Raw genomic sequence first — 15,005 nt, 5'->3', positions numbered from 1 at the left:
TCATTACATGTCAGGACTGAGTTTAGCCCAGCCCCAGGCTCCTACACTCCTGATGGGGCAAAGTACTGAATGATGATGCATGGATGGATGGACTTAATCAAACCCCAACCCCTCCATTACATATCCAATCATAATACTGTATACTCACACAGGAAAAGCAATATCAGTGTTGCAACAAACAGCATCTTTCTTATGTCCAGATGTTTTGACATGCTGGACTATGTCATATTCAGAGAATCTAAAAGGATATAAAATACACTGATGATGACAGTTCAATATGGTGAAATGTCTGGACATCATAAAGATGCTGTTTGCTGCAACACTGATATTGCATTTCCTTGCAAGTTGCAGTTCCCTCCACAACAAGCCTGTCTCAATAATACTGTATACACATTAAACAACACCTGCAACAGAAATAACATTCGTAACAGTCTAAAAGAACATTTGAACAGTACCAAAATGTTAGCAGCTGTCCTCTCCAAGGCCAGAAAATCAATGATTGACCACTCACTGCTAGGATTGGGAGAACAGGTAGCCATTAACCCCTTTCTTACCAACATTTCAGTTTATTTCACCTGTGACCTACAAGAATACAAAATATCAATCAAACAAGAGAACACTCACTTGTTTGCACAATTACTTGATGATGCCATGAATTTCAACCATATACTGCATCGATCACATCTGATGGAATGATGACCTGTCATATTTCTCTTAATTTACAATGCTGGACAGCAATGCACCTACTGTTAGGTTATGCTGTAATCCCAACATTAGTCCCTAGAAATAATGTACCATGACAATACAATGCTGGGAACAGAATGCAGTGGATGGGATACAGTAAAATGTATGCACTGCATTCTGGACAAGGAGCCAGAGCAAAGTATGTGTGGGTGAGGATGGAAGGGGATAAATAAAGCAGCCATGATTAATTCACAGCAGACGGTCAGGACGTGCTATATCCACTTTTCTTTTCTTTTTTTTCCCTGCATCTACATACAGTATTTCCACTTCGTGACACAGTAATTTTTAATGTATCGTGACCAGTCCTAGCAGCTAGACTTGAGTTGTAGCAATATTCTACAGCTTTTGTAAATTTTCCTGACAATTTTCTAGATATATTTTTTTAGTTTGGTGACATTCAGGCATTTTCTGAAAGCCATGTCAGTGGTATTAGTGATATATATATTTATATGCAACTGAGCTTCCCCTGTATTTTGCTAACAAAGATAACTAAATGAGGAGGAAGTTTGGGAATCAGTCCACTGTGACAACAGCATCCCTTCCTGGCACAGTAAATGTACTTAAACAGCATCCCTTCCTGACACAGTAAGTGTACTGTAACAGTACTACAATATACTGTATTTCTTATTATAGGTATTGTATTTATATGTACAGCTTCACAGAGTATTGTATTGACATGTACAGTTTCATGAACCACTGAATTCTTCATGTAAAACTTGACAGAGTTAGTTAATGTTTGAGCACACAGGACCGAATGACTTCCCTATGTAGCGAACTGAGTTTGGTAATCCCTCAGAAATACCGACCTCTTGTATATAGCGAACTTTTGGATATAGCGACCCACCCCTCCCCCCAATTAGTTCGTTATATCGAGGGTTTACTGTACTGTATATATACTGTATTCAGTCATCGAGTAACGTGGACAATATGAACTGGGTAAGGACTGTGGTATTCAATCATGCATCACTCAAACAACATGTTTGCATGTACAGGGATGTGCCTCTTGATTTACGTGAGCACAGTATTGTGTTCCAGCTATGTAATTTGAATTTTGTTTAATTTAAACATCATTTTCCCATAAGAATACATGTCCAGTGATGGACTTAGGTTCTGTGAACTTTCTAAAGTACAGTACTATATGGTATGAGCTTTCTATAGTACTACAGTATAAGGTTAATAAAATAGTTATAAGTATATGGTAATTACAAGTAGGTATGGTAGGATACTCACTGACAGAGTTAGAGAAATAACAGATGAATTAGTTGGAGAAGAACAGGGAGGGTTTAGGAAGGGAAGAAGTTGTGCAGATCTGATGTTCATCCTTAGGTCATTAGTGGAAAAGTTTCTCAGCAAGAAGTTGTATGCAGCCTTCAGGGATTTGGAGAAAGCATATGATAGAATGGACAGACAGGGAATGTGGGAAGTATTAGGGATATATGGAGTAAATGGGAAGTTGTTGAATGCTATGAAGAGCAGACATGGGGTTGAAGCCAGCTTTTTGGCTTCAAAAGCTGAAGCCCTTCAAAAGTCATGAAGCCGAAGCCTGGTAAACATTCACAAAGACAAAGCTGAAGCTGTATGAATTTTATGAAGCCAATAACCAACTTCATGTCACAGAATCCAGTTGAAACCAGCCAGTAGGAAAATCAGAATTTCAAACATAGTGAGCCCTTGCATGTGAGTGAGTGCATAATACCATGCAACTTACAGGGGCAATTAGGTACAGTACCATCCCATTACATTCTAGACCTGTTCACATCATAATCCTCTTACAGCTGGATTAAGAAGCATTGATTCCGTTGTCCCACATGTTGTAAACATATTCTTTTCCTGTAGTGAGTTTTCAGGCCTTGGTGCTTTAGCCAGCAGTTGGGGCTAAAGTCAGCACCTTGGCTTCGCAGCCAAAGGAAGCCCTTGGAAAGTTAAAAAGCCGAAGCTGCAACCTAAAAACCATGGCTTCATGAAGCCGAAGCTGAAGCTGGCTTCAGCCTCATGTCTGATGACGAGTATGTGTGAAGGTGCTACGGCTGCAATGTGTGTTGATGGTGAACTGAGTGAATTTTTCTATCTGAATGTTGGACTGAAACATGGATGTGTCATGTTGTTCAAGGGATGTGTCATGTTTACATGGTTGTTCAATCTATATATGGACAGGGTTATAAAGGAGATACAAGGTAGGGCAGTGGCTGTTGAAGCAGTCCTAATGAGTGAGGGCAGTGTTTGGGAACTTTCTGTACTGATGTTTGCAGATGATACTGTATTGTTAAGTGAAGACAAAGGGGAACTGCAAGGCTTGGTGAATGACGTGTGTGTGTGTGTGTGTGTGTGTGTGTGCAAGAAACTGACTCTAAAGGTGACTGTAGGGAAGAGTAAAGTTAAGGTCTTTGAGAGAAATGAAGTCACAATATATAGTGAGGTTGGATGATAAGGAAATGGAAAAGCGATTGTATTTAGGTACAGTAATCACTCGATAATCCGGATGCTCTGTATCCAAATGTTAGGCCTTGGCTCAAGTATTTCTGTATCTGGATTTATTTGTCCGTATCTGAACAAAAAATTTCCAACATCGCCGGTTGGGCAGCCAACATTTTCAAAAAATTGGTTTGACAGCCAGCTGGTCTCTCTGGCCAAGCACGGGTAATAGACCCTAATTCCCAAACTGAGCAAATATGGCCGTCCACCTCCTCACTAAGCGGTCAAAGTCCCCTGGCTGCTTGGATCACTTGGACACTACCAGCCGCGCGTGATAATACAGACCCTAGCCCACAAGCTGAGCAAACATGGCCGTCCGACTCCTCACCGAACGGTCAAGGTACACTGGCTGCCCATATCACTTGGATGCTACCAGCCGCATGTGAGTAATACAGAGCCTAACCCACAAGCTGGGCCGCTTAAAGCGTGGCTGCCCGCCTCCTCACCTAACGGTCAAAGTCCCCCACCCGCCTGGATCACTTGAACGCTACCGACCGCACACGAGTACTACTGACTCTAACCCACACGCTGGGCAAATATGGTAGTCCGCCTCCTCACCGAATGGTTCCCCAGCCGCCTGGATCACTCGGACGCTCTCAGGCACGCGTGGCCATCTGCCTGCCTACCGAATGGTCAAAGTCGCCTGGCCAGGCGAATTACTTAGACACTCCCAGAGGCCATGATGTACAGGGATCCAGTGTTACTGCTGTGTAGGAACATTTGCCTGGCCGAGCGAAATTGACCCTTGTGCTCATAGGTCACTTTGGTGCTTTTTACTTGTGTACTCATAGCCAGGCAGAGATAGAAACATAGCAGCACTATATTCACATGGCGGTACTGCACCTCAGTTCCCGCCTTTCTCTTGTGAGTGTGGACATTACTGGTAACCATGGCTGCTTCCACAGTTGCATTTGTGGTGGTTCCCTACCTTCGTCAGGCCTTGATGTTCCTCTGTGGCACTCTCGTGTGTGATGATGGCCCCACCGAAACCCGAGAAGCAAAAGAGGAAGGTTTTGACTCTGGTGAAGAAGCGTGAGATTACGGTGTGGAGTCGGGGATAATATTTCCCAACTTCGACTCCAGAAATTTTACAAGTATGACTGACTCTGACTTTATGAACTGTACTAATACAGTGATACAGCACATGGACATGATCATTTTAAATTCTCTACTTATAGTGCTTGCATAATAATAAATAAACTTATACGTGGTTGTAAAATAAACTGAATAAAATACTGAAAAGATATGATTGATACCATTTCAGAACCCAAAAGCTCAAAGCCTGAGTCATGGGAATTTTACCAACTCTGACCAAAAACAGAAGACTCCATGACTTTAACTCCAACTCCACAACCCTGCGTGAGATACTCAGCAAGGTTGATGCGGGCTGGACCACTTCACACATTCTGCAGGAATATAATCTGGCCCGTTAAACCTCACTTGATATCAAGAAATCACAGCCCAAGGTGACTCAGTACAGACATGACTATGGTGATGCCACTCGGAAGGACGACAGCAAGGTGATGTTTCAGCCCCGCCATGCCGCCATCAACCAGTCAACTTAGGTTGGTTTCGCCAACATGGGGTCCCGGTGTGCTTGTACACATGGGACCAAGCTGAAGGCAAAAGCCAAGAAGTTTGCAAGCCTACACACCATGCACGACTTCAAGGCAGTTGAAGGTTGGCTCTTCTGGTTCAAACTTCAACATGGACTTACTGGCTGTAAGATACATGGCGAAATTTTGGACACCTCAGCGGAGGATGTCGAACCCTCTCGCCACAAAGCGCAGCACCTGATCAAGAACGAGGGCCTTGTTCTCGGTCAAGTGTACAATGCTGATGAAACTGGCCTCTTCTATCGCTCTTTGCCCACCAACACCCTGGCAGAAGTGAGGGAGAAGGCTGTGCCTGGTCAGAAGTTGTCCAAACAGCATGTCTCGGTCTTGTGCTGCACCAATGCCAACAGGATGCACTGCCTCAAACCCATTACTGTTGGACGGGCAAAACAGTCACATTCTCTCTGTGGGTTGATGGATAGCCTGCGTGTTGTGTAGTACCATTCTGTGAAGGCCTGGTTTATCTTCAGAGAATGGTTCCACTGACACTGTCATGGAGGCTATCCGTTATCAAACAGAACTTGGTATCCATTGCGACCAGGTGAAGGCATCCTAGTCCTCAACAATGCCCCTGTGCATCCGTCCAAGAAGGAATTGGTTGCTGATAATGGCCATATCAGGTGCATGTTTCTGCCACCTAATACGACTTGTTTCATTCAACCAATGGACCAAGGTGTTCTCGTAGCAGTGAAGAGATTGTGCTGTCGGAGGTTCCTTGACAAAAGTGATGGTGGTGCTAGAGGACAAGCAGTGGGTCAACACATGTGGGGAGCAGATCTTGGATAAATCTTTGCCATTTCAGCATCACGTCTGTGGTGTTCAACTGGGCAAATGCTTGGAAGGAAGTCTTCATCAAAACCCTTGAAAGTGGTTGGTCACGTATCCTTCAGGGATACAGGGTCACGCATAACTTTAAGGGATCTGATGTGGACGATTTCCACCTTCGTCTACATATGGCAGGCAAGGATGTGGACGTTGACAATGTGAGGAAGTGGTCGAACAATGATGGCAGCAATCCAGGTTATCAGACACTGTCTGATGAGAAGATTGCCGCTGCTGTCTTTGTGGGGCTGACAGAGGAGAGTGATGAGAACAAGGACGAGGACCCTGACTCTGAGCACCTCACCAATCTGTCACTCCCTCATCTTGGTGCATTACATGCTGGCACTGGACAGGTGCTTGATTCTGTTGAACACCCTCAATGCATCAGGGAGTTGCTGCCACTCAAGCTGGCAATGGATCTGCGGGCAGTCAGGGATGCTGTCATTCTCCATTAGAATCATCACACCTATCATCAGATCAAAGATCGACTCTTTCAAGCCTGCCACCCCCACGTGTGCGAGGCCATTCTCCCCACCACCACCTCGTCCCTAGTCTTCACTCTCGGACCCACAACTGAACACATCAACAGCCATTGAGTCACTGTTAGACGTGAGCTTGCGGCAGTCTACAGTCTCCTGAGGTGGGTAGACATCCATCACCTCACCACACGTCCCCACTCATCACCCAGCTCCAGCGGATGGAGGTGGAGGAGGAGGTGTTTGACATTAAATACCAGCTTGGGGTTAGTGGGGTACAACACCTGTCTGCCTTACAATGGGTGGTAAATACTGTGGATTTTATTTTTATTTTTATTGTCTATGCATTGTTTTCTTAGTGTCCAGCATTATATTGGATATTCCCATGTGTGTTTTGATGTCTAAATACAGTAGGAGAAAGACCAAAGAACACTGCCACAATTAGGAAGGGTACTGTACATATAGGTTGGGTATGGGTGGGGTATTGGTGGGTAGGATATTGCTCCATATCCGGATTTTGTCCATGCCTGGATGTACTGATGGCTCTATTACGTCGGATAATCAGGGGATTACTGTGCTTGGGTAGTGTGATGAGTTAGGATGGAAGTTTGGGGATGAAGTGCTTGAAAGGGTACAACAGGGAGGAAAGGATGCTGGTTTCTTGAAAGCAGTGATAAGAAACAGGGATGGGAGCATTAAAAAAAAAAAAAAAAAAATGATAGTTTTGTGATACCAACTCTAACTTACGGAAGTGATGCTTGGACCTTGTTGGAAGGAAGCAAGTCGAGTGAAAGCAGTGGAAATGAGTTATTTGAGGAGCATTGTGGTGTGGAAGTGGATGTGATAGAAAGCATTTGGAGAAATACACTGAGGTGATTTGCCATGTGGGGAGGATGGAGAGCAAGAGACTAACAAGGAGAGTGTATGTGAGTGAGGTGGAGGGGAGGGGGAGGTCGATGAGATGGAGGGATGGAGTGGAGGAATGTATGAGAAAGCAGGGCGTGAGCTGGGGGTAAGGCAGTGAAATAGTGGGGGACAGGGCAACATGGAGGCAGTTTGTTTGTGGCCACCCCTTTATGGGATTGAGGTGTCAGGCAACAGACACACAGACTACATTATAATTCCATACCTTTAATTACACATGAATTATGTACACACACTGTACAGATAAAGAGGAGAGAGACAGGCAACTCACATCACAACTCATCCAAATCCATCTCCTGCTCTGACTCGCATCCGGCAGCTGGCTCTGGCTTTCGCGTGGCCAGCATCTTCTCCATCATTACTGAGCGAGATGATAATTTCTGGGATGAGAGTGGGCTTCCTGACTTCACACTTGCACAAATCTAATCAGGACTGGCCAGAATAGTTCTTAAAGTACAATACTCTCACTGAGACCCATACTGTGTACAATGACCGACATCTTCTGACCCCTTTCATAGCAATTAAGAACTTCAATCTTCTGCTCCAGGTTTAACCTATAAACTGCTGAATGCCTCTGACAACCTGAGTCCCTGATGCTGCTATGATGGTAAATAATCGACTCTTAAGAATATTATTAAAACACATTTCAGCCCCTTAGAAATGGTATAGTGCACCTATTCCCCGAATACTTCTGCTCTACTCCCCTGCATTTCCACGTACGGGCACTCCGAAGTTATTCCTTGACGCAGATGGCAACCCCACTCTACCACAGCAAGAAAGAGGTGAAATGGTAGGGATGGATGGACAGGGGGGTAGACAGTGGCCTCATTGTCATGGAGAGTGTATGTAGACTCCATAGCTGTCATCGAGACAAATCAGCTTCCTTGCTTTGGTTATGCGTTTATTTCAGTGTTACTAAATAGTAACTGCTTGGTATGAAAGGCATATATTTTTCTTTACTCTGCTTCAAGTGGTGAGGGTGCTGTATGCTGCATGATAGTGTTACCAATGTGCAAAATATCAAGGTTGTACATCCCTCACAATTTTTGTGGACGCATTTGAAAATCAGGCTTCTAAAGGGGGTTTTACACGGTCAAACATGTTGGCCAACACGTTTGACAACACGATGTTTGAGAGTATGTTTGAACATGTGAAAGGGGTAAACATGTTGGACCAACGTGTTGGACGGATGTCTGATCTGGCCTGACTTTTGTGGGCGGAGCTTGCTCGTTCATGTCCATGCATGAACGTCTGAACACGCATCAGTCTCCAACCGTCATACATACTCAAATCTCGCGGAGGTAACATCTATAGCAGCTTCTTCAGTGACAGACTTGCCGATTATTTCCAAAATGAATGATACGTGTTCCGTTAAGGACAAGGAAAGGGAAATTATGGTGGATTTCATTGACATATATAGGAAGCATATAGCATTGTGGAAGGTGAAATCGAAAGAATACTCTAATAGGAATTTAAGAAATAAAGGTATAGATGAATTGCATGGAAAGCTAAAAGAACTTGACCCTCAGTGCTCGCGGGATGATGTGATGAAAAAAATCAACTGTCTTCGTAGTTCTTTTAGAAGGGAACTTCGAAAACATGAGAGCTCCAAGAAGTCTGGCAAATCAACTGATGAAATATACACACCCACTCTCTGGTATTTTGAAGACATGATGTTCATATGTGATCAAGACGTGCCACGAGAGAGTAGATCAAGTTTGCATTCTGTTGATGAAGAGGTGAGTTGTAAGGATTTGGCCTCTTATTTTATTTATTTTTATTTTTTGCCATGGGTAGATGATTTTATTCAGTTTTATGGGCACTTTCATATACATGATTTCATTAAGATTCCAAGAGGCCACCCTAGATCTGAGGGTTAAACTTGAGCCATACATAGGTCTAAATGAAGCATTTGATTCATGAATCAGTTAAACTTATCATAATCATCGTATTTATTTATTTTGGGAAGATAGATTACAGCACAATATGCTACACAATTTTAGCCATAATTCCAAAGGCAATTGCCATCACCTCGTCTTGAGTAAGGGACACGTTGCCCCTTCGCCTCTTGGCACCGACTGAGGTTGTCTGTCTGTTTGGTTTGAACGTGTAACAACTCTTCAAACATGTTGTGTTGGAGGTTTGATGAGCGAGTTGGCCAACATGTTTGACCGTGTAAAACCCCCTTAAGAGACGTACCACAGCCAACACCCCCCACGCCGCTTAAGAGGAGTATAGCAGCTTACAGGTTATAGATTTCCTGCTCCTCTTCACTGCATTTCCATTAACTCCAAAGGTAGAAGGACACTTGGAGGCCAAGAAGAATCCGACGAAGGTAAGGTAGTGAAAAACTGGCGTAAAACACTGGTGAGGCTGCACAGTGATGCTGACAAGAAGCTGGTACAACAATGAATACGTATTTGGCATCGTTTTTAATCTTCCAGCACGGGAAGATAGTGTGAGACCTCTGCTGGCCGCAAAATGAAATGCTCCATGGCGCGAGTTTTGTTTTTTCTTAAATTGTGTTATTTCAAGAAAAGCAAGTATTGTACACAAAAAGATTTTTTTATTTCGTGTTGTTTCAAAAATGTGTACAGTAACCTAATTTCATGTGAATCGACAGGTACCTGTATAACGATACAATGTAGTCTGGTGACTTTCCAAAACTCTATTACCCCTTCTTCCACCCTACCCCACATAAATTACCCCCTACTTACACCTGCCATCAGGTAAAACACTGAAGGAGATATAACTATTGTAATTAGAACATGAATGGTATTAAAATAGCAATAACAAAACCTAAAGTTAGGCTGGGTACCCATGTGTTGTTGATGCATAGCTCTACAGCACTCTCCCCCCACCCCCAATGTTGTTATTGTTGAGATGTTGCTCCTGCACTTCCTTCCTCAACATCTAAGTTGAGTCCTTTGAAGAACAGGGCTGAAACAATGGAGCTGACCTCCTTGTCTGGTGCAGCATCAAGACATGCATTGTCAGAGGTGCATGTATCTTGTGGCAGTGTAGGGGCCTGCAAGTCTGACCCAGAAATAACTTGTGATAAGCTCCTTTTTCTATCTCATACTGTACTTCTGGGCATAAGTGAAGATGCACCGCTTTCTGGGTAGCTGGGGCTGATCACGTGGCATTACTAAGAGTCAATGTCCACGCCTGACACTCAAACACAAAAATAATCTTGCTGCACAACGTGGGTAGAACTCGGTAAGATGTGAGAAAGGAGTGAGTATGTGGGTATGTGCCCAGGACAGGTAACCGGATATAAGCCGGCCAATCATGGCAAGTCTGGCGGGTGACGTCAGACACGTGGCATGGCTTTCAAATTGCGTCGCCAGGCCAGCTGACACTTTCCGCATGAGCTTGAGATTTTCCTCATGCTGATTATGACCTGTTGCATTATGCTGCCCGTGTAAGTACAAAAATGCGTTACTCAAGGACTGACTGTATAAATATACATATACAATAAACCCTCCATTTTGGCAACGAATTGTTGCCAAAATAACCTCGCCAAACCCAATTCCACATAATCCAATGGCTTAACTAAATGAGGAAAATTTTAATTGGTTCTGAGGCGTCAACAAAAAGCTTGATTTTTCTCCTATTCCACATTTATTCTATTGTTGAGAGGTAGTAAGTGCTGTAATTAGTATATTAACTTTTGAAAACTAACCCATAAACAGAAACTGTGGTGCGCTGATAGACTAAACTAGTATCCAAGGATAACAAAATTAGATTAATGTCCGACTCCGTGGCCCCCCTTGCGGGCCTCTCCTCCACCATCCTCCATCACTGTCTCTGTTGCTGCTTCCGTCTCTGCCACCATTTCATCAAAACCTTCAAAGTCAATATCCATTAGCAGGCTATGTTTGTCTTCTTCCATGCCGTCTTCCACGTTTACATGTTCAACTGTCTCTACCACTTGTTTGTTTTCTTCTCGTTTGTGGCTGAAACGGCGAATGATCAGATCTTGTTTATAGACTCAGGTGACTGGGCTAAATAATAGGGTTGCCACACTGGCATTTTTCAAGCAAAAGTAATCCCTCTAATATCCGAACGTCCAACATCCGAACATCCCCACTAACCGGACATGATTGTCCCTGGATCCAATATTCCCAAAATGGGCCAAAAACCGCAAAAAAATTAGAAAAAAATCTGACTTTTTTTCCCACCCGTAATTTGAAATTGCCGCGTGGTGCTGAACAGCTGTTACACCATGGTCCCTTCACCCCTTCCTTCCTCCCCCCTCCCCCCTCCCAGTTGCCATTTGGTATTTTTCATTACCAAGTGTGGGCCAATTTGGTAATGAAAAATTCGTTTGGTAATGAATCAGAATAATGCATTACCAAATGGATTTTTCACATGTATGAGGATACACTGGATGGATATGGTGGATTGTTTGCTCTCTCTGATTAATTTGGTAGCCTATATAGCGTGATAATAATCAACATGGTGTTAATTATAAGAAGAGTGATTACATGTATTTCCACTTGTGTATATAATTAGTGAAGAACAGATGTTAGCTTTATGAATTTGGTAATGAAAATTAAAAATAGTAATGAAAACTGAGGAGTTTGGTAATGTGGCCGTTGTGATCTGGCAACTCTGTTACCCCGCCATCATCAACAGTCACAGCCTAACTCCGATCGAGAGCAGATGCTTATAGCAGTGCAAGCCACAGGTGCTTGTTTTTTGTGAATAAACAGTGAATAAACTGCAATACCTCACCACTAGAACACAAGGGAATTTACAGTGTTGTGCAGTGTTAAGAAATTAGAATTTAGAGTGCAGAGGATTAACTGTGGACTGCAAACTGGAGGTTCAAACCAGTCCAGGAGCCAGGGACTTGTAAGTACCCAGAATGTTTAATATTGTATAAACTCACCTCTAAAACCTCATTTTATGGTTCTTTTGCTTTTATTTCAGTCTTTTATGTCCTTTATTGGTGTGATTTGGGTCTTAAATAGGTGCAATTCATGTCCAGAGAGAGTTGTATACGTGTTTTTCTGAGTTAGGGCCCATAAGTACAAGTCCAGGAGGCTGGGGCCCAATATCCGGACAGGATCACTATCCAGACATGCCTTTGGCTCTATTACATCGGATATTGGAGGAATTACCGTATCTCAAATTTGGCTTTTTAAAAATGGTTCAGCCTCAAATCTTTCTGTTTGGCGGCAGTGGTTCATGGTTTGTGCTCATGAATTATTCATCACTTGTAAGACTTTAGTTGCCAAAATAAGGGTAAAATATTTTGAGCTTTCCTGCCAACTGCATATCTGCCAAATGTAAACCTGTCAAAATGGTAGTGTGTGTGTGTGTGTGTGTGTGTGTGTGTGTGTGTGTGTGTATATATATATATATATATATATATATATATATATATATATATATATCCGATGTAATAGAGCCAAAGGCACGTCCGGATAGTGATCCTGTCCAGATATTGGGCCCCAGCCTCCTGGACTTGTACTTATGGGCCCTAACTCAGAAAAACACCTATACAACTCCCTCTGGACATGCATTGCACCTACTTAAGACCCAAATCACACCAATAAGGGACATAAAAGACTGAAATAAATGCAAAAGAACCATAAAATGAGGTTTTAGAGGTGAGTTTATACAATATTAAACATTCTGGGTACTTATAAGTCCCTGGCTCCTGGACTGGTTTGAACCGCCAGTTTGCAGTCCACAGTTAATCCTCTGCACTCTAAATTCTAATTTCTTAATACTGCACAACACTGTAAATTCCCTTGTGTTCTAGTGGCGAGGTATTGCAGTTTATTCACAAAAAACAAGCACCTGTGGCTTGCACTGCTATAAGCATCTGCTCTCGATCGGAGTTAGGCTGTGACTGTTGATGATGGCGGGGTAACAGAGTTGCCAGATCGCAACGGCCACATTACCAAACTCCTCAATTTTCATTACCATTTTTAATTTTCATTACCAAATTCGTAAAGCTAGCATCTGTTCTTCACTAATTATATACACAAGTGGAAATACATATAATCACTCTTCTTACAATTAACAGCATGTTGATTATTATCACACTATATAGGCTACCAAATTAATCAGAGAGAGCAAACAATCCACCATATCCATCCTGTGTATTCTCATACATGTGAAAAATCCATTTGGTAATGCATTATTCTGATTCATTACCAAACGAATTTTTCATTACCAAATTGGCCCACACTTGGTAATGAAAAATACCAAATGGCAACTGGGAGGGGGGAGGAAGGAAGGGGTGAAGGGACCATGGTATAACTGCTGTTTGGTGCCACGTGGCAATTTCAAATTACAGGTGCGAAAAAAAAAAGTCAGATTTTTTTCGAATTTTTTTGTGTTTTTTGGCCCATTTTGGGAATATTGGATCCCGGGACGATTATGTCTGCTTAGTGGGGATGTTCGGATATTGGGCGTTCGGATATTAGAGGGATTACGTATGTATATATATATATATATATATATATATATACAGTAATCACTCTAATATCCGGACGCCCAATAACCGAACATCCCCACTACCCGGACCTAATCGTCCTGGGATCCAACATCCCCCCCCCCAAATTTAAAAAAAAAATTCCCGTCCGTAATTTGAACTTCCCGCGCACGCCGCGGGAGAGCATTGTTTTGGTGCGTCATTCCTCCGACATCCGATAGAGCGTAGCTGCATCCTCCCCACTTCCCGCCAGTCTCTCACCGCGAGTGAACGTATGCTCTTCGCAATGGCTGCCCACGTGTTCGCTTTTGTGGTGGTGCCCTACCTGCTGCAGGGCCTCCTGCTGCTCTCGGGCCTCCTCTTAGTGAGTGTGATGATGGCCCCGCCACCTGAGAAAAGGAAGAGAGTGGTGTTGACTCTGGAAAAGAAGAGGGAGATATTGGAGAAAGTTGATGCGGGTTGGTCTTCTTCCCGCATTCTCCGCGAGTACAACCTGGCCTGGTCGACTTTGTTCGATATCAAATGTTCCTGAGACAAACTCATGCAGTACACGGCTGACTTCTCGTCGAGAAGCAAACGCAACGTGGAAAGGAAGGTTTATGTTTACCCCCAAGTTTGCAGAAATCGACCGATCCACGTTGATTTGGTATCGACAGCAACGCACAGCTGGTGTGATGGTACGTGGAATGGAGCTGAAGGCTGCTGCTGAGAAGTTCGCAAGGCTTCACGAAGCCCTAGACTTCAAGGCATCCGAGGGTTGGCTCTTCGCGTTCAAGTTGCGACATGGCCTTACTAATCGTAAAGCACATGGCGAAGCATTGGACGCTAACGAGGATGGAGTTGACGAGTTTCGGCACAAGGTGAAAGGCTTGATCGACAGGGAGGGCCTAACTCTCGGTCAAGTCTACAATGCTGACGAAACTGGCCTACTCTATCGCTCGCTGCCAACGAACACTTTAGCCGAGGAGACGGAGAAGCGTGTACCTGGCCGCAAACTTTCCAAGGAACGGATATCTGCTTTGTGTTGTGCCAGTGCTAATGGCATGCACCGGCTTAAGCCCGTTGTTGTTGGCCGTGCAAAGCAGCCTCGGTGCCTTCGTGGGGTGATGGATGTCCTTCCTGTCGTCTGGTACCATTCTTTGAAAGCATGGTTCACAGCTGTGATTTTCAAAGACTGGTTTCACCGTCACTTCGTCAAGGAGGTCATCCATTACCAGACGAAGACACTGGGAATCCCTTGCGACCAGGTAAAGGCTCTCCTTCTGCTCGACAATTCACCTGCCCACCCGTGCGACAAGGACTTGGTTGCTGAGAATGGCCGTATTAGGTGCATGTTTCTGCCACCTAATACGACTGCTCTCATTCAACCCATGGACCAAGGAGTGATCGTGGCAACAAAGCGCCTATACTGTCGGAAGTTCCTGGACGAGGTGATGGTTGTTCTTGAGGACGAGGACGAGCCCAGGGAAGGACGGGACACACGAGGCAAGCGGACTT

This window comes from Coenobita brevimanus, chromosome 85 (genome assembly GCF_032717465.1).
Source record: "Coenobita brevimanus isolate Jiangsu-jjx chromosome 85, ASM3271746v2, whole genome shotgun sequence".
NCBI classification, from domain to species: Eukaryota; Metazoa; Arthropoda; class Malacostraca; order Decapoda; family Coenobitidae; genus Coenobita; species Coenobita brevimanus.
This window is presented reverse-complemented; position numbering follows the sequence as displayed.